The 24,405-nt window shown below is 38.2% G+C and overlaps 1 long non-coding RNA gene across 1 annotated transcript; it reads left to right on the top strand.

The window, feature by feature from the left end:
* The first annotated feature begins 12,370 nt into the window (after window positions 1–12,370).
* LOC139165699 (uncharacterized) lies at window positions 12,371–22,781 on the top strand. The gene is made up of 2 exons (XR_011558787.1): window positions 12,371–12,571; window positions 21,356–22,781. It is a non-coding gene; the product is annotated as an uncharacterized lncRNA (long non-coding RNA).
* Window positions 22,782–24,405: the final 1,624 nt, after the last annotated feature.

Below are 24,405 nucleotides of genomic sequence, written 5' to 3'. Positions count from 1 at the left end.
ATTAACCAAGGTGGGGACTCTAGTCTGGAAAGATATTTTATATCTACAGTAATCTGCCAACTAGAAGGTACATGCAAGAACATTTCTGAATTGAACCTAAAGCGCAGCTAATCGAAAACCATATTGGAGGAAAATAAGATGCCTCTGGGAAACCTAGGGAGGGCACGACTCCAATATACTGTATGCTCACATTATTTTACTGAAAGGGTAGTAGATGCTTGGAACAAACTTCCAGCAGACATGGTTGGTAAATCCACAGTAACTGAATTTAAACATGCCTGGGATAAATATATCCATCCTAAGATAAAATACAAGAAATAGTATAAGGGCAGACTAAATGGACCATGATGTCTTTTTCTGCCGTCAATCTTCTATGTTTCTATGTTTCTCAGCATCTATTACAATATTTTTATGATCACTAAAAATAAGTTCTTGTTTTTCTGACTTCTGTAATATTTATTCCTTAAGTGACATTCTTCTTCTCATTATAGGATGCCAGGAACAGCTTATATTTATTTTATTTATTTATTTATTTATTTATTTTGTCCAATGCACAATACATATTGAAGAGGATAGACATGAGTTATTATATATAAAGAAAGGATATAAAAGTCCAATACACAATGAGGGTTTTAGTGGGTATATATCAATATACACATAGTAAAATACATGATGAAGGTTATAGAGGAGATACTCATAGTAAAATATATCTAAGAAATAATAGAAAAGAAGATATAGGAATAGAATATATCAATGAAAGAATAGAAGAAGAGATATAGGAATAGAGGAAAGGTATATAGGAGATATAGGAGAGCAATAGGACAGGGGACGGAAGGCACTCTAGTGCACTTGTACTCGCCCCTTACTGACCTCTTAGGAATCTGGACAGGTCAACCGTAGATAATCTAAGGGTAAAGTGTTGGGGGTTTGGGGATGACACTATGGAGTCCGGTAATGAGTTCCACGCTTCGACAACTCGGTTACTGAAGTCATATTTTTTACTGTCAAGTTTGGAGCGGTTAATATTAAGTTTAAATCTGTTGTGTGCTCTTGTGTTGTTGTGGTTGAAGCTGAAGTAGTCGCCGACAGGCAGGACGTTGCAGCATATGATCTTGTGGGCAATACTTAGATCTTGTTTAAGGCGTCTTAGTTCTAAACTTTCTAGGCCCAGGATTGAAAGTCTAGTCTCATAGGGTATTCTATTTCGAGTGGAGGAGTGAAGGGCTCTTCTGGTGAAGTATCTTTGGACATTTTCAAGGGTGTTAATGTCTGAGATGCGATATGGGTTCCAAACAGATGAGCTGTATTCGAGGATGGGTCTGGCAAAAGTTTTGTAAGCTCTGGTAAGTAGTGTGAGATTGCCAGAGCAGAAGCTACGTAGGATTAGGTTTACAACTCTTGAACCCTTCTTGGCTATATTGTTGCAGTGGGCTTTGGCACTTAAATCTTTTGTTATTAGTATACCAAGGTCTTTAACCGAGTGGGGATTATCTGTGATAATTTGATTATTCAGTTCGTATTTGGAGTTCAGGTTCTTCTTCCCAATGTGTAGGACAGAGCATTTGCTAGTTGAGATTTGGAGTTGCCATGTGTTAGACCACTCAGAAACAGCGTCAAGGTCTTTTTGGAGAGTAGTTGTGTTATCGGTGGTGTTGAAGAGTTTTACATCATCGGCAAAGAGGACACAGTTGCTTGTGATGTAATCGCAAAGGTCATTGATGTAGAGAATGAAGAGCGTTGGTCCCAGTACACTACCTTGGGGAACACCGCTTTTAATTGGGACGGGGGTGGATATGGTGCTTCCTATTTTGACCACTTGTTGTCTGTTTGATAGGAATGCTGTAATCCAGCTGTGGAGGGATCCTGAGATGCCATAGGATTTGAGTTTTAGGAGTAGTTTGTCATGGACCACTGAATCAAAGGCTTTGCAGAAGTCAATATAAATTGCATCTGTAGATTTCTCTTTACTCTTTTAAAATAGGACAATAGAAAAGAGCAGTACTGTAATTAGAAAAGGGGCATGGCCAACGCTGCAGCAGCATGGAGTCCCTCGCACTCCGCAGGGGAATCCTGAAACCCAGTACAAGTCAGTACAGTACTGGGTCAGAATCACCCTCTCGGACAGTGACTGCAGAAGACAACCACTATTGTTATTAGTTGTGGCGGTCACAAATGGATGGATTGATTGAAGAGATCATGAGTCATCTGAGGAACTGCTGGAGACAGGAGGAAAAGTGCGGAAGTTGGTGAATGTTTGGCTGACTTAAAGATTTAAAAGAAGAAAGTTAAAAACCTAATGAGATATAAAAGTGGTTCAAAATGGAGAGAGCGGCTATCTAGCAATTGGAAAGTTCATAGAGAAATTATAAGGAACTAGATTTAAAGCTCAATTTTGAAGACGCTTGGAAAAGAGATCTGAAAAGAAAAAATGGATAATTACATTGACGGCTACAGCAACAAAAAGGAAAAAGACATTGAAAATGAAGGATAGGTTGGTGATTATGTTGGGACTTTTAATGATTGCACTGGGATTTACAGTGACAACAAAAGCAAGAGGGGAATATCGGTATCAGAGGAAAAAAATTAAAAATGAGGGGAGGAGCAGGGAGAAAAGATTAAGAGGAATTGAATTGAAGGTAGACCTGCACAAATAAAGGGAGAAAAGGGGTTTTGGGGGGGGGGGAGTTGTTGGTACAAAAGGAAAAGAAAGAAGAAGCTAAGAAAATGGGGGTGGAAGAGATACATTTACAAGAATAGTTGAGAGATTAAAAGAAAATAGATGATTGATGGTGGAATGTCACATAAACTTTTCTTTTTACAATTATTACATTTAATTGTGATATTAATTGTTTATACATTTGGCATAAATAATCAATATAATTTCGTTAAATTTTTATAGGGTAATAATTTTATGTTAGATTGACATATGATTGGTTGAATTAAATATTTGTACTGACAGAGAAAACAGAACAAGAAAGAATGAAAATAGGTCAACTGTTGGAAAAATTTGAATAATTATTATCTTTATATATAAGATTTGTTTAATATAAGAACTGGATAATTCATGAATTTGATGCAATATTGATAGGACTTAGATGATTATGAACTCTGTTGGAATGCAAAAAGATTTTGATAACAATTAAGGTCTTTATATAAAATTAACCAATCAATGTATTGGATTTTTCATTATGGGAAAATTGAGTTATCAACCAATAAATAGAAGAGTAATGATAAGGATTGTATTTTCTTAAATATAGAGAATGAGTTTAAAAATAAAGAAATTTTGAGTAAGAAAGTTGGAAGATATAAAAGAGAAAAAGAAATTAGGAATTCAGGGCATTTAGAAATGATAGAATTAAAAAAAATTAAATGATGAGTAAAGATATCAAGTGAGGAGAGGGAGCAATACATCTTAAAATTAAGAGGCATGAGAGACAATGAATCTTTTGCGAAGTTAAACTTTAATTTGGGAAAAATTGAAAATTAAATGGTGGTAGGCATGGGACATAAAACTAGATGGGAAGAGGCAGCATTAGATTAGAAACAGATACCTAGAGTAAAGAGTTATATGTATAGAAATTATATAAAAATAATGATTTTAGAAGAGACACTGGTAATTTAAAAATAATAAATATGTGGAATATGTTATCAATCTTAAATATGAACTGGGATAAGAATCACTCAGGGAAAGGTGGAGACGGAGAAAGAGGAAGTAGAAAGGTGAAGGAAAAGAAGAAGTTGTGGAGGGAAGTAGGAGGAGGAGAGAAGGAAAAAGAAGGTAGGAGGAGATGGAGATAGAGGAGGGGAGTGTAATGGAATGAAGAAAAGCAGACTGATGAATAGGAGTTAAAAATAGATGCAAAATAGGATATTGATCTTTGATTGAATAAAAATGTATAAATGTGTAAATTATTGATATATTTTAAGGTATATAAATGGAAATTGTGGAGAAAAAACTATAAAAAGAAGAAAGTAATAAACAAACAAACAAACAAATAAATGTTATATTTCTAGGTATATATACATATCAAAGGAAATGTGATTGACAAACCTTGATTTCAACTGACTATCTTGTTTTAAACTTCAAGAACATTCTTGTGTATATTTGAAAAATACATTTGAAAAATGTAAATTGCTTCTGTACCTTTTAAGGGAATGTGGACTACTTTTAATTCAATCACACGCAAAGGACTTCACATCTTCGGCTGTTAAATGACATACATGATCTGCTTTTGTTAATTGCTAAAAGGGATGGCCTGAGATTGTTAACTATTTAACTATTTAAGCTTTGGAAAAAAATAAAAATAAAAAGAGGAGATGTCTAGATGCATGTTCCTAATTGCCCAGAGGAAAAATGGGACAGTTCATCATTTAGGATATTTCCTGTACTTCAAGCCCTATCAAGAACTTCCCAAGCAACATTCCATTAAATTCTCTGTATGTATTGGCAGGACAAGCTAGACAGGTGTTGCCAAAAAACAGGAAGAGACTAATTCCCTTCAGGTTCTTGACGGGTGGGGGCAACTCACCCAGGATGTGGCAACACCCTCTGTTTTAATCCCATGTTTCCAATATTTATTATGAACTTTCTTAGTTCCACTGTCAGCCTTGTGTGGAAAACGAATAGCTTTCTGCCTTCTGATTGCTTTCTTTCTTGCTCAGATTTGCTCAGTTTTCCTCTCTTCCCTCTGCCAAGATTTGTGGAACCTGGAAATCCAGAAAACACTGAGCTCTTTGAGATTCCTATGGTATTTCTGAGGAAGGCAAGTTATAGAGCTTGGTTCAGGGTTATATATAATGTATGGTGCTTCTTGGTGATTACAGGTGAAACTCTTTGTTTTTGTTTTTATTTTGCACAATGTTTAGTACACTGTACTGTATATGTCTGCTGAATAATTTGGTTTCCTCAGATGAACCTGAAGATTTAGAAGACTCTTGTGTCACTTTTACCTCTGTTTATGTGTCCATTTGCTCATATACAGTATATGCATAGATGCAACATTCTTTCTTCTTTGCTCAATATATGAGCAGCCCCCAGCATCTCATTTTCTCTTTGAAACTCCCCTTCAGGGTAAGCAGATTTTTTTTTTTGCATCATAACTCCCAGTAACTAGAGGGACAACAGCTGCAAGTAACAAGTATTTTTCCCCCATAAACTTTTTAATTTTTAATTTTTATACATCTCATGTCGTGAATGGTTTTCTGGGCTTCAGTCTTAGGTATTCAGGTTGTCCTTTCGACTTCATGGCAGTCATGTTTGATGCTGCTGCTTCCTGTTGTCGGTGGAGGGGGCACGGAAGGTAGATGCGGCTCCCCTGTACTTGTTAGGTCATCCCCCTTTGCTTCACCAACACTCCAGGGTGGCTATGGTGTAGACTTGGAACCCATGATAAGGAGAGGTCGGAGCTGACCACGGAGTCTGAGTTCCTGTACATAAAATTATCTAGAAAAGAGTTTTGCAGCCTACTAAATTGATGGTAGTCTCTTACAAAGAACAACGTGAGTCATCTTGGTAAAGAAATTTAAATAGTAATGAAACTGCAAAGTAACATCCAAGAAAACCGTATTCCTTTGATCCAGAAAGAGGGGCAGCTACAATAGACCAAACTGGGACTGCTATTGCTAAGTGTTGTGATCACATGACTTCACACTTTACAATCAGTTCAATTTACAAGGAAAATTCTGGTGCCAATTGCTGTCACAACCAAAAGACGATCTGCTTATTTCTATCTTATTTAATAATATAAGGAACAAATGAATCCATATGAGCCATATGCGTTTGAAACAATTGGTCACAGCTTTACCAAAAAATGTATAAGTACAATAAGCTTATTTGCCATTCCTTATCAGAATTTGTGGGTCACATAGATAATTACCTGTAATAAACATTTAGAATTAATTTATTAGTTATTTGTTTAAACTAACTAATAAAATTAGTTGTTTGGATTAACTACGGTAAATAGCTAATTGTGACCTGGATATAGTTACTCCTTTTTCTTACTGTAATAAGATTGCTTGTTAAGATCCTTTTTGGTCAGTTAAAAAATTTCATTCACTAATACTGCCACCTAGTGACTCTATCAAAACGTGTCCTCAAGTATTACTTGAGGTCTGTTTTTAATTCTAGCTGGGCTACCTTGCCCAGTCCCAAATGCTATTGGAAATATGTGGGTTTTTTAAAATAGGACCTTTGATTTGATTCATGTGTACGTGGACAGTAAAGCTTATGACATCAACTATAAGCAAATGGAAATTTTTTGCAACAAACTGTTTTCCTATTCAAGTATCATGAATAACTAACTGTCTACTACCATACAGTTCTGAACAATATTATTAAAGCCACCCAATCATGGGTTCAACAAAGAGTTTATGCATAAAGAAATGATGCAGATTTTTTATCCACTGGAATTATAGAATTCATTATGCAATTTGTAACTTCTTAGGCTTGTTCAGTGATGAGGAAGAAACAATCTAGCAATGTAATCATTAATCTAATTTACCCCCTTCCCTGATTATAACTTTTCCTTAGCTTTTTGCTTTATAACACAATAGTTGTTTCTATTTCTCTTTTGTTAGTAAAATACTGTATTTTACTATGAAGTTCTCTCACACAACTTCCATAGAACCTTTCTCATTTTTTTCCTTGCAAAGACTTGCAAGAAAATATCAATCCCAGACAAGAAAGTTTCTCAGCGTCAGTTATCTGGCTGCACCAAGGCAAAGATTGAAGCTTTGCTCAACAAAGGAGCTTTGCCTAACAAAGGAACAAATGCTAGTAACTTCTGCTTCCCTCCCTCCATAAAATCTTCAACCGAGACGTCAGCATTAAATCGACTCATTGCTACTCACAATCACAAATGATAAAAGAACTGTTTCCTGGAAGCCCAGCAATGACTGCAAGAGACAGCCTGCATGAGGCTGTCTGCATTATGCTTGCAATCTGGACCAGCACTGCATTATTCCTCTTCAGTTTCGCACTGTTTTTAAGGTTGCATGTCACATCATTCAAATATCTATCCCATTTTATGTATTTGCCTAGATGAAATGCCTTTGAATCAAAATAGCTGACCCCCTCCATCTTAAATGAAGGATGTTTTGGTTTATTTTACTTACTTCCATAATTGATATAAGGTAGCTTATGTGCAGATATTGCTTTGTATGTTTCATTTTGTATTGTTCTTACGAACAAGAAGTGGTAACTATGAAAAATGAGAATACAGCCTATTGATCTATTAGAATCAATAAGGCCTAAGTGGAAAAAAGCAGGCCCTAAAAAGTTACATGAACCAAAGTTTTAGACAGAAAGATTTCAAAGTGTATCAGAACTACTTATAATCCTGCTGAGCTGGTGCTATGAAATGTGATTTTGCAAAGCATTTATTTATTTATTGATTGATTGATTGATTGGATTTGTATGCCGCCCCTCTCCGGAGACTCGGGGCGGTTAACAGCGACAATAAAACAGTGTACAATAGTAATTTGGTATTAGAAATGATTAAAAATCCATTAATATAAAAACCAAACATACACACATACCATGCATAGAATTGTAAAGGCCTAGGGGGAAAGAGGATCTCAATTCCCCCATGCCTGGTGGCAGAGGTGGGTTTTAAGTTGTTTACGAAAGGCAAGGAGGGTGGGGGCAGTTCTAATCTCTGGGGGGAGTTGGTTCCAGAGGGCCGGGGCCGCCACAGAGAAGGCTCTTCCCCTGGGTCCCGCCAGGAGACATTGCTTAGTTGACGGGACCTGGAGAAGATCCACTCTGTGGGACCTAACTGGTCGCTGGGATTCGTGCAGCACAAGGCGGTCCCTGAGGTAATCTGGTCCAGTGCCATGAAGGGCTTTATAGGTCATAACCAACACTTTGAATTGTGACCGGAAACTGATCAGCAACCAATGCAGACTGCGGAGTGTTGGTGTAGCATGGGCATATTTGGGAAAGCCCATGATTGCTCTCGCAGCTGCATTCTGCACGATCTGAAGTTTCTGAACATTTTTCAAAGGTAGCCCCATGTAGAGAGCATTACAGTAGTCGAGCCTCGAGGTGATGAGGGCATGAGTGACTGTGAGCAGTGACTCCCGGTCCAAGGAATACTTTTGAGATATACATATTTGAAATTAGAAACTCTGAGAAATAGGGAACTGAAAGTAATGGAGAATATGAGGTTTCCATATGTACATGCAAGTATATGGTGAATAGATGCTAGGTGTTAAGTTTATGGTCTGAATGAAAGAACAAGGAAATGAAGGAATTGAAAAATATGTATTTGCTGAGGACCGTAGGAAAAAGAGTATAAAAGATGATGACTGGTCTTAAATCAGGGCCTCTGCCTGTAGCTAATCCTTGCTAGATTTAGCTATGACAGTAGACCTCATTGCAATGAGTTGTTGCTGTAAATTGTATTTTTAATGATGGCTTTTTCTCATGTTCTCAATTGCTCATGAAATAAACCTCTAAATCTCAAGGTAAGATTTATTGTTTGTGGTTTGTCTGTGTTCCTTTTTTCCTTTGGAATATTTTTTTATCACAATCCGAACTGTCCAAGCAATATACAGGTAATCCTTGACTCGTAACAGTTCAGTTAGTGATCCTTCAAAGTTACAACATCTCTGAAAAAAGGACGTATGACCATTTTTCACACTTATGACCATTGTAGTGTCTTTATGGTCATGTGATGAAAATTCAAAGGCTTGGCAAAATGGTTCATATTTATGACGATTGCAGTTTCCCCAGATGATGTGAACAACTTCTGCGACCTTTTGACAAGCAAAGTCAACAGGGAAACCCAATTCACTTAACAACTGGCTTACTAACTTAACCACTGCAATGATTCACTTAACAACAATGGTGAGAAAAGTTATAAAATGGGGCAACACTAACTTAACTAATGTCTCACTTAGCAACATACATTTTGGCTTCAATTATGGTTATAAGTTGAGAATTACCTGTATAGGATTATCTCTTCTACTTTCCAAAATCATTTTTATTAAAAGACTTTTTACAATAATAAAAGATAAACATAAAGTGTGTGTTCCAAAAGTAATGCAATTGAATTTCCCGCGCCGTTCCTATCGGTCGGAGTGGTACCGAAGCACTTGGAGTAGGTGGGGGGGGGGAACACTAAGCTTTGCTGCAAAACCAGTCTCAGTGCTCTCCAAGCTGTGGAAGCGGCAGGACATCAGTTATTGTAAACCTCGGCGCGCCGACCGTGTCACAAAAAAAATGGAATCGGAAATTTCAAGTGAACTTTTGCAACCTATAGAAATTGAACCTGATTATTTGGACAACTGGTGATGAAACCTGGGCTTTTGAATATGACCCCAAAACAAAACACCAAAGCTCTGAGTGGCACACCAACCAGTCCCCCAAGCCCCAAAAGGCAATAATGAGCAAATCAAAAGTGAAAACAATGCTCATTGTCTTTTTTGACAATAAAGGAGTGGTCCATAAGGAGTTTGTTCCTCAAGGACAGACAGTTAATGCTGCCTACTACATGGATGTGCTGGAAAGACTTCAAAAAAGGGTCATCAGGATGAGAGAAGACATCTCCGCTACCTGGCAACTCCATCACAACAATGATGGCAGCAAGAGGAGGAGTTGCCGTTCCCGCCACTGTGATTCCTGCCCAGGAGAGTATCCCACGTGTGTGCATGTGCAAGAAAGAAATGAGAGAGAGAGGAAAGGAGAGAAACAAATGAGAGAGAGAGAGGGAGGACAGAGGGAGAGAGAAATGAGAGAGCTAGAGGGAGAGAATAAGAGAGATGAGAGAGAGAGAGAAAGAAAGAAAGAGAGAGAGAGAGAGATGCACACAGAGAATACCTTTTTCCTATAGAAAACACTAGTAGCCACAAAACCTGGGTAGGCATAGCTGGGGGATCATGTGACTGTGGGAGTGAGGTAGGAATTTAGACACACACAATTGTAAGTCAATAACACTGCTTTTTATCGAAAGTAAAAGAGGAGCCATGCACACTTTTAGTCAGGCAAAATGCTCACATTCAAAGCAACCCCCTTAAGTGCTGTGAAGAACAATAAACAAACACAAAGCAGATAATAAGCAGCTGTGAAGATGTCACAGCCACTCTCCTTCAAGAATTCTCAAAATCACAAACTTGACTATGATTTAGTTCAAAAGTCCTGGAAACAGTTCAAAGAGAGTCCTTGTAGAATCCTGATACAAAACGCATGTCCTCCTTTACTGAACGGATAAACTTCCACACCCAGAGGCCAGAACGCTGACTATTTAACAGCAGCCCAAATTAGTCTAATTACACCCAGCCACAGGTGATCTACCTTATTTCCTGTAGTATTTATGCAGTTGCTCTTTCTTAGACATTGCCCTCTGCCTACATACATCAATGAATGTCTCTCCTTCCGAATCCAGTGATGATAACGATGATGAATCACTCATGGGGTGACTACCTAATGGGCTGTCTGCCATTACCCTCTCTGAGTATCCCATTTCACTTCCACTATCTGCTTCAGACACTTCGCTGTCAGAAGCAGTTGGCAATAAAACTGGCCTCTGACCCTAGGAGAATTCACTCACATCCCCCCGCCACAGTCCTTGGGGCAGGAGCTGGCCCAGAGCCAACCACAACAGTAAGTAGAGGCATTTGTAGGTAGTAATACCACTATTATTATTATTATTATTAATAATAATAATAATAATAATAATAATAATAATAATAATAATTAGATTTGTATGCCGCCCCTCTCCGAAGACTTGGGGCTGCTTACAGCAATGATAAAAACAATACATAATGACAAATCTAATAGTTAGAATCTAAAATAACAAAATACATTTAAAAAGTCTAAAAAACAAGAAACCCCAATATATAAAAAACATACATACAGTCATATCATACACAGAAAACTACATAGGCAGGGGGAGATGTTTCAGTTCCCCCACACTTGACGACAGAGGTGGGTTTTAAGGAGTTATGCACTATACTTGTAAAGTTAAATTTACCATTAAATTTTTATGTCATCTATCTTTTTTTTTTTTTTACTCTAGTAACCTTTCTTGAAAAGCCAGGTTTGATTTCAATGGTTTTCCAGTTGTACTGGCTCTTGATTTAATCTTTATTTTGACTAGTATCCCCTCCTGTTAGGATGGCTTTTTCGTCTTTCTTGGTACATCAGCAGGAACCAATCTACCTTTACTGGTGCCAAGGATTCCCAAATGACCATGAAGAGCACAACAGTTTATGTATTTGTATTTATATATTTAAAATATTTATAATGCTACCAATCTTAAACTAAACTCTACCCCAATAACATTCCAACGATGCAAACAATATATATAAACAATAAAGCAAAAGCAGTAAAGCCAAAAAAAGAAAGCCTCCCAGTGCAGCTTACAACATACTAATGTCATCCTATAGCAGCAATTGGGGGAAAGTCAGGTCTTAAGTGCTATTCAGAAGGTTGAAAGGATAAGAACCTGCTAGTCAGACTTCAGTGGAAAGGTTGCTCCATAGGACAGGGCTACACTTCCCAGGTGCTGTAAAATGGAAAAGAACAGGAAGTGTGTGTCCAACCTTACCTGATGTAGTGGCATGGATAGGGAGAGGCAATCCTGCAAGCTGATTGAAACATGAGTGAAAAGTCTTTAGCATGAGGAATGTTAAAAATTATATTATTTTTTAAAATGCAATAGTATATCCCAATAAGTATTGTGACTATCTAATGAAGATCTATTGTAGGACAATTGCCTTCTAAGTGTATGATTTCTTAAATTGCACCACCAACCTTCCTGCGAGTTGGATGTGTTTTAATGCAGGAAGATCTGATTGAAACTGCATCTTGGAGCTGCTTTGTTCTTTCATGAAGTTTGCTAAACTTTCAGTCCAATAGCAAACCCTTTCAGTTCAAAATGTAATTCAGCTGATGGAATGAAAGCAAGCCTTATCAGATCTTATCTGCAGATTTCCATTAGAGGTCATGAACATTCCAATTTTGCTTAAACTGTGCTGCAATCAATAAGTGATATTCCAGAGTGATGCTTATCAGTTTAATCCAGAAATAAGAGCAAAATAAGGACGTAGTGGCTCAGTGGCTAAGATGCTGAACTTGTCAATCAGAAAGGTCAGCAGTTTGGCGGTTCCAATCCCTAGCATTGTGTAATGGGGTGAGCTCCCACTACTTGTCCCAGCTTCTGCCAACCTAGCAGTTTGAAAGCATGTAAAAATGCAAGTTGTAAAATAGGAACCACCACATGACCATGGAGACATCTTTGGACAGCGCTGGCCTAGAGTTGGGAACAACTAGCACATATGTATGAAGGGAACCTTTATCTTTAAGAGCAAAATGTTTTATGATAAATGTGAGATTGTCCGTGCCTTTAATTTGGAGCTGTGGGGAACAGTAAATATATTTAAATGTTTGAAAGGTTTTTCATGGAGAAGTTAGAGCAGAATTGTTCTGTGTCCTAGAAAACAGGACAAGAAACAATGGATTTAAATTATAAGAAGGAAGATATCTGTGGAATGTCATGAAAAATTACCTAACAGTAATTATACAACAGAGTGCTTCAAGTTGTGGTGGGATCTCATGTACTGGAATGCTGTAAGTATTTTAAATGGAGGCTGGATAAACATCTTTTGGAGATGCAGTAGTACTGGATTATTGCACTGCTGTGGGATTGTTTTAAGATCAGTGTTTCTCAGCCTTGGCAAGATGTGTAGACTTCGGATCCCAAAATTATCCAGCCCAATTTAAGAAAGTATTCAAACAATTCTCTAAGTCATGTGAGTATGAAACTACTATATACATATCATTTTCTCACATAACCCCTGTGGATTTTTAATAATTAACAATGGCTTATCGAAGGTTACCTAATTGTGCTGGCTAAATCAGAAGTAGAAACCATTTCTGAGTAGCATTAATTGGAATGTCATATGCTTAATTTGGCTTTCAAATTCTGATTACTATTAACTGGAAATATGGTTGTCACAGAAATCATCAGACTATGGTTAAATGATTGTGCAGAGTCAAGGATTATTGTTAATCTACTACAGTGATTTAGTGTCTTTAGTAAATATACTCAAGGAATATGGCCCTCAATAAATTTCCCAGCTCTGTTTTATATTTGCTTGGCATTAAATGTTATGGTATCTCTAGGCACCAGTAGATGGCAATATAGGGCTAATAGCAGGGTTTTAGTCATGACCTAGAAACATTTTCTGAATAATATTTCTACTGTTTTTTAACTTCTGAAAAATTGCTTGGGCTTTTGGCCTCCCAACATTGCATAAATGAGAATCCAGAGAACTTTGCAGCCACTTGTTTTAATCCAACCTCTGCTTAATGCAAACTGCTGGTAATAAGAAAAACCTTTCCAAACTACAATGGTACCTCTACTTACCAAGTTAATTCATTCTGTGACCAGGTTCTTAAGTAGAAAAGTTTGTAAGAAGAAGCAATTTTTTTCATAGGAATCAATTTAAAAGCAAATAATGTGTGCAATTGGGGAAACCACAGGGAGGGTGGAGGCCCTGTTTCCTCCCAGAAAATTCCTAGGGAGGCCACATGGAGGCTTGTTGTGATCCGCTCCAAGTCTCCGGAGAGGGACGGCATACAAATCTAATAAATTATTATTATTATTCTCCCCGTCTTTTCCGGCCCTATTTCCTCCCAGGAGATTCCTAGAGAGGCCCCACAGAGTCTTCTCCCTGCCTTTTCCGGTTACAGATTTGGAGGCTCGAGTTTGTAAGTAGAAAATGGTTCTTGAGAAGAGGCAAAAAAATCTTGAACACCCGGTTCTTATCTAGAAAAGTTCGTAAGTAGAGGTGTTCTTAGGTAGAGGTACCACTGTATTTCTAAATCTAGAAAGGAGCATACCTTTCTTCTTTCCAAACCATAGAAATAAAAATAGCACATATGTTTAGAATGTATGTGCTACTGAATAGTGGAAAATATATAGTAATGTGTGCTGATATTAATTGATTTAATGCTTTACAATATTCTTTACAATTAATCCTTTAATATTTTTTGTTATCACTATAGTTATTTAATATATAATTCAGTCCCTTGCAAATATAGTATATTGTTTGCAATTTAGGAACAAAAAGGATGGGTAGATGGTAAGTACTGATACATTGCCACTTATTCAATTATTGACTGATTATTCCAGTCTTCACAACTTCACAATCTTGATATCAGACATGTTGGATTACACTTTACATTTAGATATGATTTCCTTAACCATGGTTGTTGAATAAGACTTTCCATACTAAGCCACATATCCATAATAATGTGTGATTCCATCTTACAATGAACATCATACTAAACAGTGGCATCCAGATATTTATTTGTTTATTTGTTTGTTTGTTTGTTTGTTTTGTTTGTTTGATTTCTATGCCCTCTCCGAAGAGTCGGGGTGGCTTACAACATATAAAAAACTGTAAATTACAATAAAATAAATCCAATTAAATTAAATTTTCATAGATATCTAAAATCCCTAATTATTATTAAAAATCCATCACACCCATTCGTGCAGCAATCATGCAATCATCTGTTGGCCAGGGGCTAAGATCTAAGCAGCCCAAACTTGACGACATAAATGGGTCTTAAGACTGTTACGAAAGGCGATGTGGGTGGTGGCAGTGCAAATCTCCTGGGGGAGCTGATTCCAGAGGGCCGACATTGTCTAGTTGACAGGACCTGGAGAAGGCCGACTCTGGGGGACCTAACCGGTCCCTGGGGTTCATGCGGCAGAAGGCAGTCCTGCAAGTAATCTAGCACGATTCCATGTAGGGCTTTATAGGTCATAACCAACGCTTTGAATTGAGTCCGGAAAACTGCGGAGTGTTGGAGAGACATGGGCATGTCTGGGCAGGCCCATGACTGCTCGCATGACTGTGTTCTGCACAATTTGCAGTTTCCAAACACACTTCAAAGGTAGCCCCATGTAGAGAGCATTTCAGTAGTGGAACCTCGAGATGATAAGGCCATGAGTGACTGTGAGTAAAGACTCCCTGTACAGATAGGGCCACAACTGGTGCACCTGGCGAACCTGGGCAAACGCCCCCCTCGCCACAGCCAACAAATGATGTTCCAAGGTCAGCTGTGGATCGAGGAGGACACCCAAGTTGCAGACCGTCTCTGAGGGTGTATGATAAAATTATAGAGGAAAGATAGGTCCTTGTTGCCAAAATATCTCCGGTACCGCCTTCTGCCACATGAATCCCAGTGACCGGTTAGGTCCTACAGAGTTGGCCTTCTCCGGGTCCCGTCGACTAAGCAATGTCGTTTGGCGGGACCCAGAAGAAGAGCCTTCTTTGTGGCGGCCCCGACCCTCTGGAACCAGCTTCCCCCAGATATCAGAGTTGCCCCCATCCTCCTTGCCTTTCGTAAACAACTTAAAACCCACCTCTGCCGCCAGGCATGGGGGAATTGAAATTTCCCTTCCCCCTAGGCTTATAGAATTTATACATGGTATGCTTGTATGTATGAGTGGTTCTTTAAATTGGGGTTTTTTAGATTGTTTTAATATTAGATTTGTTTACATTGTCTTTTTACATTGTTGTTAGCCGCCCCGAGTCTTCGGAGAGGGGCGGCATACAAATCTAATAAATACAAATACAATACAAAAGCAAAATATTCCATGACTGTGAAGTATATTAATTATTTTCTTCCAGAGTCTATACATTATATCAATTATATCACATTACTTTTTGTTTAAGACCTATTCAATTTTGTAGTTTCTGTAATTTTCATTGTACATTATTTTACAAAACATGTATGACTCTTATTGAGTTGGATTCTGGATTTCACTTTTTACCCTAAGTAAATGTTGGCATAAATTTAAGTTTAAAGATTCAAATAAGAGCTCACTAGTTTAAACTTATTACTTGTGAATAAAGTCAAATCCAGCCATTTTCTGATCTGACACATATTTTCTCTTACCTCAAACCTTAAAAGAAATACCTTCTGCCTTTTAGGAAAATATGAATAACCTTTCCATACTTCCTTTTTACCAGGATTGTTAAAATGGTTTAAATATACCATCTCCTTGTAGCTCAGACATTTTTCCATTGTAACCAGAGATTTAAGAGTATTTCTTAAAGTTACACAGTGACATCAGATCTGGAAACTATTGACATTAAACAAAAAACAAAACAAAAGAAACCCTGGTTGAGTTAGTATTACAACAGATATTTCTGCTTCCTCCTGTTTTGGTCCACTCCTTAAATTCAGGCGATATATTGTTTAGAAAGTAAATGAATTTGAGCAATATAGATAATTTTAATGGGAAAGAATTTCTTCAGAGAGAGGGAGTGGGGACAAGTCCAGCTAGATTTTGAGCAACAAAATAAATTACATATAATACATAGTTCACTGTGAGGGCAAAATGTTGAAATCAGTTTCACAATATCAAAAGTAGCAGGGAAGGGCTTGACTTTTATCAATATGTAAGCTATAGCAGATATTAATTAAAACAAACTCTATGTTTTATGTATATTTCATACTTCAATCATTTTCCCAGATCAAAAAGAAGCAAATATAATTTCATTATTTATCATTATTTGAACGGGTCCAAAGACGGGCTACAAGAATGGTGGAAGGTCTTAAGTATAAAACGTATCAGGAAAGACTTAATGAACTCAATCTGTATAGTCTGGAGGACAGAAGGAAAAGGGGGGACATGATCGAAACATTTAAATATGTTAAAGGGTTAAATAGGGTTCAGGAGGGAAGTGTTTTTAACAGGAAAGTGAACACAAGAACAAGGGGACACAATCTGAAGTTAGTTGGGGGAAAGATCAAAGGCAACTTAAGAAAATATTATTTTACTGAAAGAGTAGTAGATCCTTGGAACAAACTTCCAGCAGACGTGGTTGGGAAATCCACAGTAACTGAATTTAAACATGCCTGGGATAAACATATATCCATTGCAAGATAAAATACAGGAAATAGTAAAAGGGCAGACTAGATGGACCATGAGGTCTTTTTCTGCCGTCAGTCTTCTATGTTTCTATGTTTCTATCACACAGAAAGACAGTAGACATCTCACCACAGCACTGTCAAACTGTTCACTAAGGCTGCATTACTATTACTATTAGTCTTCCCATCGTTCCTAACCTATCTCCTCCCACTTATGACTGTATGACTGTAACTTGTTGCTTGTATCCTTAAGATTTATATTAATATTGATTGTTTTCTGATTGCTTATTTGTACCCTTTGAGTTATGTGAGTGTACCTAGTTACACCCACTACAGCTTGCACGGCTGCATTCTGTACTATTGCAGTCTCAGAAAGCTTTTTAAGGGTAGCCCCATGTAGAGCGTATTGCAATAATAGAGCTGTGAGGTGATAAGGGCATGGTAACTGTGAGAACAGCATCCCGATCTAAATTGGGCTGCAACTGGTGCAACAGGTGAACCTGGCAAAGGCCACAGCCAAGAGATGTTGTTCTAGTCTCATCTGTGGATCTAGGAGGACCCCCAAGTTGCGGACCTGCTCCAAGGAGGTTAATATTCCCCCTCCCCCAGAGTCAAGGATTTACAGATGGAACAGTCCTTGGGATGTGGTACCCACATGGAACTCTTTACCAGACTCTGTAGTATCATCCCCTAACTCCCAACATTTTACCCTTACACTGGTCACTGTTGACCTCTCCAGATTCTTAAGAGGTCAGTAAGGGGCGTGCATAAGTACACCAGCATGCCTTCCATCCCCTGTCCTAATGTCTCTCTTATGTCTCTTACTCTATCTTGTCAGGGTTGAGTTTGAGCCTGTTCATTCCCATCCAGACCCTCACAGCCTCCAGGCACTGGCACATTACGTCCACTGCTTCATTGAAATGGCACAGGGTGGAAAGGTAAAGCTGAGCGTCATCAGCATCGTGTTGTAATCTCACCCCCTGTCGTTGGATGATCTTAAAAAAATATTTTAAGTGGATGGCTGGATTCCAACCAGGCAAAAGAATAGTTAATTCTTTGAAAATTGGTGGAGATGCACCTGACTACACTTAGACCCCTCTCTTTAAAAATGTTCGAAAGCTGCAGTAGGGTCCAAAGGGCATTTTGTTTCACAAACTTAAAAGTTAGATCGAAGTTCAATCAAACATAGGATACACAGTTGGACTGAACACAAAGTAGGTGAATCTGTTCCTGATGATGTTTTTCTGAGAACATGGTTACAAAATACTGTAATATTGTAACTTTAAGAGAAGCACATTGCCCCTGATGAACTTCTACTCTGCTATAGCAAGCAAAAAATCCAGGCAACCACTATATGGCAGTAAAAGGTAGATTTTTCCATATCTATTAGTAATCTGGATTTGTGTAGTCTAGATCTGATAGCTGTAAGCATTGCTGGATTCTCCCTTCCCCCCTTAGACCGGAGTTTGATTAGATTTTACTAAACATTGCCCAAACACAAAACATCATAAAAGTTTCATAAGTAATTTGGGCTTTTCCCCTAACTTGGACTCCAGTATTAGTGACTAAAATATATTGTGTTTAATACCAGAATCTAAAAGTCTTAATTTCTATTACAGAATATATTTATTTCATAATGAAGGACATTTAATGTGAATAGCAAAGCAAAGATAAAAACAATTAAAAATAAATAAAAACAAAATTAAAAACTTCACCCAAGAATTATTAAAAACAACACACCGATAATCCAGCAAGCTTGCTTGTACAATAAAGGCTTGCTTTTTTTTTCTTTTTTAATCTTCTGGAAGAAAGATAATATAAATTTAAGCAGCCCTGCTGTGTTGTCGCAGATCTCCATAGACTTAAAAGAACCTCTGAGAAACTACTAATAAGACTGATAGATGAGCTAGCAACAAAGTTGCTGAACTAAACAGAAAACTCCCATATGGCCTCAATATATGTTTCTTTTGTGCTTATTAGCAGAGTTGAGGACCTAAATAGCATCCCTAACGGAAGCAGCTGATAAAGGATTTAGGGTATCCTGTTCGTGCATTAGAGAAAGATTATCTACATGCAAATATGCTATGTGAAACTAGCTTCCTCTACATGTGGGTCTACATATATTCAATCTATGGATGAAATAATTCTATTTTTAATCTGATATTTTATTGTATGTAAATTTGGGTGCCACTTATTTAAACCTTAATTGAAATATTTTTTTTAATCCAATGCCTTTAAACTAGGGACTAAGATACAAATTATATATGCTGTATATATACATTTTGAATGAACCTCAACAATCAGTTTTTTTTAAAAAAAGAGGCAATGCTATATTAATCATTAGATGGCTTGAAAAGAGTGTTCTGGGTGTTTTTAATTCAATACATAGGGAAAATCAGATTGGGGAGGTAATTTTTACACCAAATGCCTATTTTTTTTGTGAAGATTAATAACCAGTGAAAATAACAATATCAAAGGACTTTGATGGAGAAATTAGCATATGCCAGGACATAAGAATCTTATATGAGAATCAAATTCAAGTTTAAGGACAATGGTTTAGGGATGCTGTGAAGGGCTGATGATTAGGTATTCTGGGAGGTTTTAGTGTAATTCATCTTCCATCTGCTTGTATTTATAGTTTCTCCAAGACCTCCTTTTCATATCTTTCTACTGCTTCAGCGAGAAATTTAACAAGGAGGTGGCGGGGGGGGGAGAGACTACACTAATCTTTGACAAATACAGCATTATTTGAATTGGCACGTAAGACTATAAATGCCTGGATTTGGGCTGGATAATCCACATTTACAAAAGTTTTGCCCCTTTGATGAATTTACCTTTGGCCCCATTTTTTTTTCCTGCTCTGCTTCTGTTCCTGACCCCTTGTGAGAGGCCGCTTGGAGAGAATAAGAGCACCTGCAAATGTGAGATTGGATTGGCCGCACTCCAATTCTGACTGCATAGCAGTAAAGTGGAAGCACTGGGTGGAGAAGGGGTGAGGCAACAGCTGGTCTGCTATGTTCTGCTAGTAAAAGAATCCCAAATCTACCTGTATGTATAATGGGAAAGGGGTGAAGAAGTCAAGAGGAACAAAGACGTGTGTGTGTGAAGGAGAGCATGTTTATAGGTGTGTGGAGATGAGAAAAGAAATACAGAACATTTGGGTGTCAGAGTAAAGTATGCTATTTTCTTAAATGGACTGTAAAGGAAAAGATACTGTATATTGTAGCGTTTTGCCCAGAGTTCCAAAAAATGATTTTGCTACCACATTATCTTGGGGTTCAGACAGAGGTGGGCTGCTAAGGGGGAACAGCCCATGTCACACCAACACTCCGCAGTCTGCACTGGTTGCCGATCGGTTTCCGGTCACAATTCAAAGTGTTGGTTATGACCTATAAAGCCCTTCATGGCATCGGACCAGAATATCTCCAGGACCATCTTCTGTCGCATGAATCCCAGCGACCAGTTAGGTCCCACAGAGTTAGCCTTCTCCGCGTCCCGTCGACTAAACAATGTCGTCTGGTGGGACCCAGGGGAAGAACCTTCTCTGTGGCAGCCCCGAACCTCTGGAACCAACTCCCCCCAGATATCAGAGTTGCCCCCACCCTCCTTGCCTTTCGTAAGCTCCTTAAAACCCACCTCTGTCATCAGGCATGGGGGAACTGAGATATTCCCTTCCCCCTAGGCTTATAAAATTTATGCATGGTATGTCTGTATGAATGATTGGTTTCTTAAATTGGGGGTTTTTACATTACTTTTAATATTAGATTTGTTCATATTGTCTTTTTACTGTTGTTAGCCGCCCCGAGTCTACAGAGAGGGGCGGCATACAAATCTAATAACAATCAGTTAGAATGAATAACTGGTCCACCTCTGAATAAATCCAGGCAATCTGTTTTTCTGTTGTAACATATGTAATTTTATCTAGAAGTTTCCTTTCCTCATGAAGTTGTTTTGAAATAAGTTTCCTTTTCTTGTTAGCTGGAAATCTTGAACCAGTCCTACCTTCAGACTCCATTTAATTAGGCATCCGGTAGTGGTGGGATTCATTTTTTTTTACTACCAGTTCTGCGAGCATGGCTTGGTGGGCGTGGTGTGTCTTGGTGGGCATGACTTGGTGGGCATGGCAGGGGAAGGCAAAATGTCCATTCCCTCCTCACTCAGGGAAAGGTCATTGCAAAATCCCCATTTCCTCCTGATCAGCTGGGACTGGGGAGGCAGAGAATAGATGGGGGTGGGGCCAGTCAGAGGTGGTATTTACTGATTCTCAAAGTATTCAACAGTTCTGCTACTGGTTCTCCAGAACTGGTCAGAACCTGCTGAAACCCACTTCTGATATCAGGGTTGCCCTGGCTTGTTCATTATTTTTATTCTGTTGTTATGAACTTTTAAAGTGATTTTGTTGCTGCTGCTACTAGTTTGTTAATGTCCCTAACCTTTGTAATATCTGGAATTTCTTTTTTCCAGCTTTGGAGATACTCACTTTGGAGAGACCGCAGGTATTCTTCAAGGTATTCTCAAAAGAGCAATGTGACACTTATGGCGATGCAATTGAAGCCTGTCCTGTCCTCCTGATCATCAGCGGAAGCATTGAAGATTTAGAAAGTTAGCACAACACTCTTGTATTCATTAGGAAAGCAGATAATTTCTTTCGAAATAGTGTTATAACCATGACAGCATAAATGCTGGTAAAAGGCACATTGTTACTTATCTATTGCACCATCTGCCTGTATTTATTTCATTTTCAACTACCTACAATATAACATTGTTCAGTTCATGGGAATCAACAGTCAGGTTATTCTATCTACCCATCTCAGGAATTTGAAGTGTTTGGTCTGAGACAAAAACTGTCTTGGGGGAGAGGTTTTTCATTGTTTCTTTTAAGCTGATTTGTCTTGTCATCTTCCTGCTCAAATACTGTATATTCCTTCAGCCTCTTTTAAGTAGAAAATAAGATTCCCCCCCCCCCATTCTGGTTCTCCTTTGTGATTGCATCCAATATTTGTAAAGGAAGGTTTTTAATTCATCTCTCTGACTATTAATTGTCCAAAGATCACTATTAATCGAGCTGTTAATAGAAAGTTGTTAGTCATTAATTCCAACCTGAAGTCCATTGGATGATTTTGCAAATTATGTCAGAAGTCACTATTTTTTTCTGTTTTTTTCCTCTAATTGTTCCTGTCTTTCAAAGATTTTATCTCCTCATTCCCCAAATCTAGGGCAGTATATTATTAAAAGGAAGGAAAGTATCGGCTCTGTCTTCATTGTTGTATGTCAGTTTATCCTTTATTTTAAATGGTTTAAAGCAACCAGAATTGAGTTCTGAGTTCTTCCTTATGTCACATCTCAAATTTATTCTTACTTCCATTCTTCAGTATTGTTTTTTGCATTTCCTATCTTTTTGTCGAAGAGAGAAATTAATGTCTTTTTTGAATTTTTATTAAGAATTTTAATTGCAATAAGAATTTCATTCATATCCCCCCTTCATCCATAGTTAATATTTTTGTTTTTATGTTATTTATTACTGTGGTTTTTATTTGTGTGTGTTTTTCTTAGATTTTTACCTGTTTTATATTGGCTATTATGTATATTGTTGTGTACAGCCCAAAATTGCCTATGGGGAAGTGGGGTGGCTATAAAAAATGGATAGATAAATAAGAGTAAAACTAATATAAACTAAATAATTTAAATGTGCAGGAAAAGAAGAAAAAGAGAAGAATATAATAAAGATAAAGAAAATAAATACAAAAGTAACGTCCAACCTTTGTCACAAGTATAAACAAATTTAATAACTCTACACCAAGAGCAATTAATTTCTTATATCAGTGTAATAAAAATGCAATATGCTTTCCTATTACAAAATAATCCCCTCAAATAAACAGATATGACTACAGGGATCCATGTGGTTACGTATTTGTTTTGAGAAATATTAAGCCATTTCAAAACGTACAGGATTGTGAAACCTTGGTTGTGAAGACTTGAGAATTGAGAGAGAGGAACTGCTGGGACTAGTTTGGAGGAAAAAAAGAGGTTGGATGGAGATGGTAGGTCAGGAGTAGAAATTAGATCGCTGAGACCACTGTAGTCGCAGGAGAACATGCAGGAGCATATGGAGGGATAACTCACCAATTTGTTAGGTGGTAGATCTAGAAGCTAAGATGCAAAGGCTTCCAAAAAGCAGCAGTGAATAGGAGGCTGGTGGAAAATCTGCTTAGGAACAAGGGACAGAATTATGGAGATAGTTCCACCAAGCTGTACTGTAGATAAACAATGGGTGAAAAGTCCTGCTAGTGGTAGGATTTTGCATTGGCTTTGCTATATCTGCTGCCATTGTGGGACCAATCAATATGGCAACAAACTGGGGGGAAATGAACCCCGTATGCACCCTGGATGAAAGCCAAAATCAGGAGAAAGTAGCTGTTGTGGCCCACCAGCAGCCAGTAGAGCCGGTGGCAGACTCAGACAGTGGGGAGCTTGGGGAGGAACCTGGGCCAGTCCTGGAGTCTGGGGAAGGCTCTGGTGGATGCTCTGCACTGGAGGTAGGACCGGGGCCAGGGCCTTCTGCCGCACGAATCCCAGCGACCTATTAGGTCCCACAGAGTTGGTCTTCTCCGGGTCCCGTCGATGAAACAATGCCGTCTGGCGGGACCCAGGGGAAGAGCCTTCTCTGTGTTGCCCCCAACCTTCTGGAATCAACTCCCCCCAGAGATCAGGATTGCCTCCACCCTCTTTGCCTTTCGCAAACTCCTAAAAACCCACCTCTGCTGCCAGGCATGGGGAAATTGATTCCCCCTGGCCGTCCCATTTTATGTATGGTTTGTTTGGGTTGTACGACTGTTTTTTATATTAAGGGTTTTAACTGTTCTTTTTAATAATTGGATTTGTATTGTGTATTGTTGTTGTGAGCTGCTCTAAGTCTTCGGGGAGGGGCGGCATACAAATCTAATTATTATTATTATTATTATTATTATTATTATTATTATTATTATTATCAGCTTCCTTCGGAACTGAAGATAAGTGGGACTAAAGAACAGCTGGAACCTGTTCTTGATGTAAACATGCACAGAGCTGTCAGGAGAAGGAAACAATTAAATAACAGAGATCAACTCGGGAGTAAAGGCACAAGGGGATGCTGAATGAGAATAAATAGGAGCAAAAGGGAAGTGGTGTTTGCAGGAGACAATTGGTTCATATTATTTGTGGGAAGATTTGCTTATCTTGCCAAAAATTTCCATGTACAACGTCACATCTAGAAGCTATCGGCCTGGCAACTATCCAAGGACTGATAAGGTCCGTAGTTGCAATTCACCCTTGAAAGACTGTTTGCTGGGATTTTTCTGGATGTGAATGTTAGGAATTAGACAAATAAAAAGGGTTGTTTGGGGGACAAGGAGTCCATTTCATAATTTGGTGAAACCGAGGTCACAACAATAGCACAGGGCAGGGTAAGAGTACAGACTCTACAGAGGCCCTAGTCAGAGCTGGATAAGTTGGAGAGAAAGATGCCAAGAAAAGAT

Source organism: Erythrolamprus reginae, chromosome 3 (genome assembly GCF_031021105.1).
Source record: "Erythrolamprus reginae isolate rEryReg1 chromosome 3, rEryReg1.hap1, whole genome shotgun sequence".
NCBI lineage: Eukaryota > Metazoa > Chordata > Lepidosauria > Squamata > Dipsadidae > Erythrolamprus > Erythrolamprus reginae.
The sequence above is the reverse complement of the archived record's forward strand: the minus strand, read 5'-3'. Positions and strand labels throughout refer to the sequence as shown.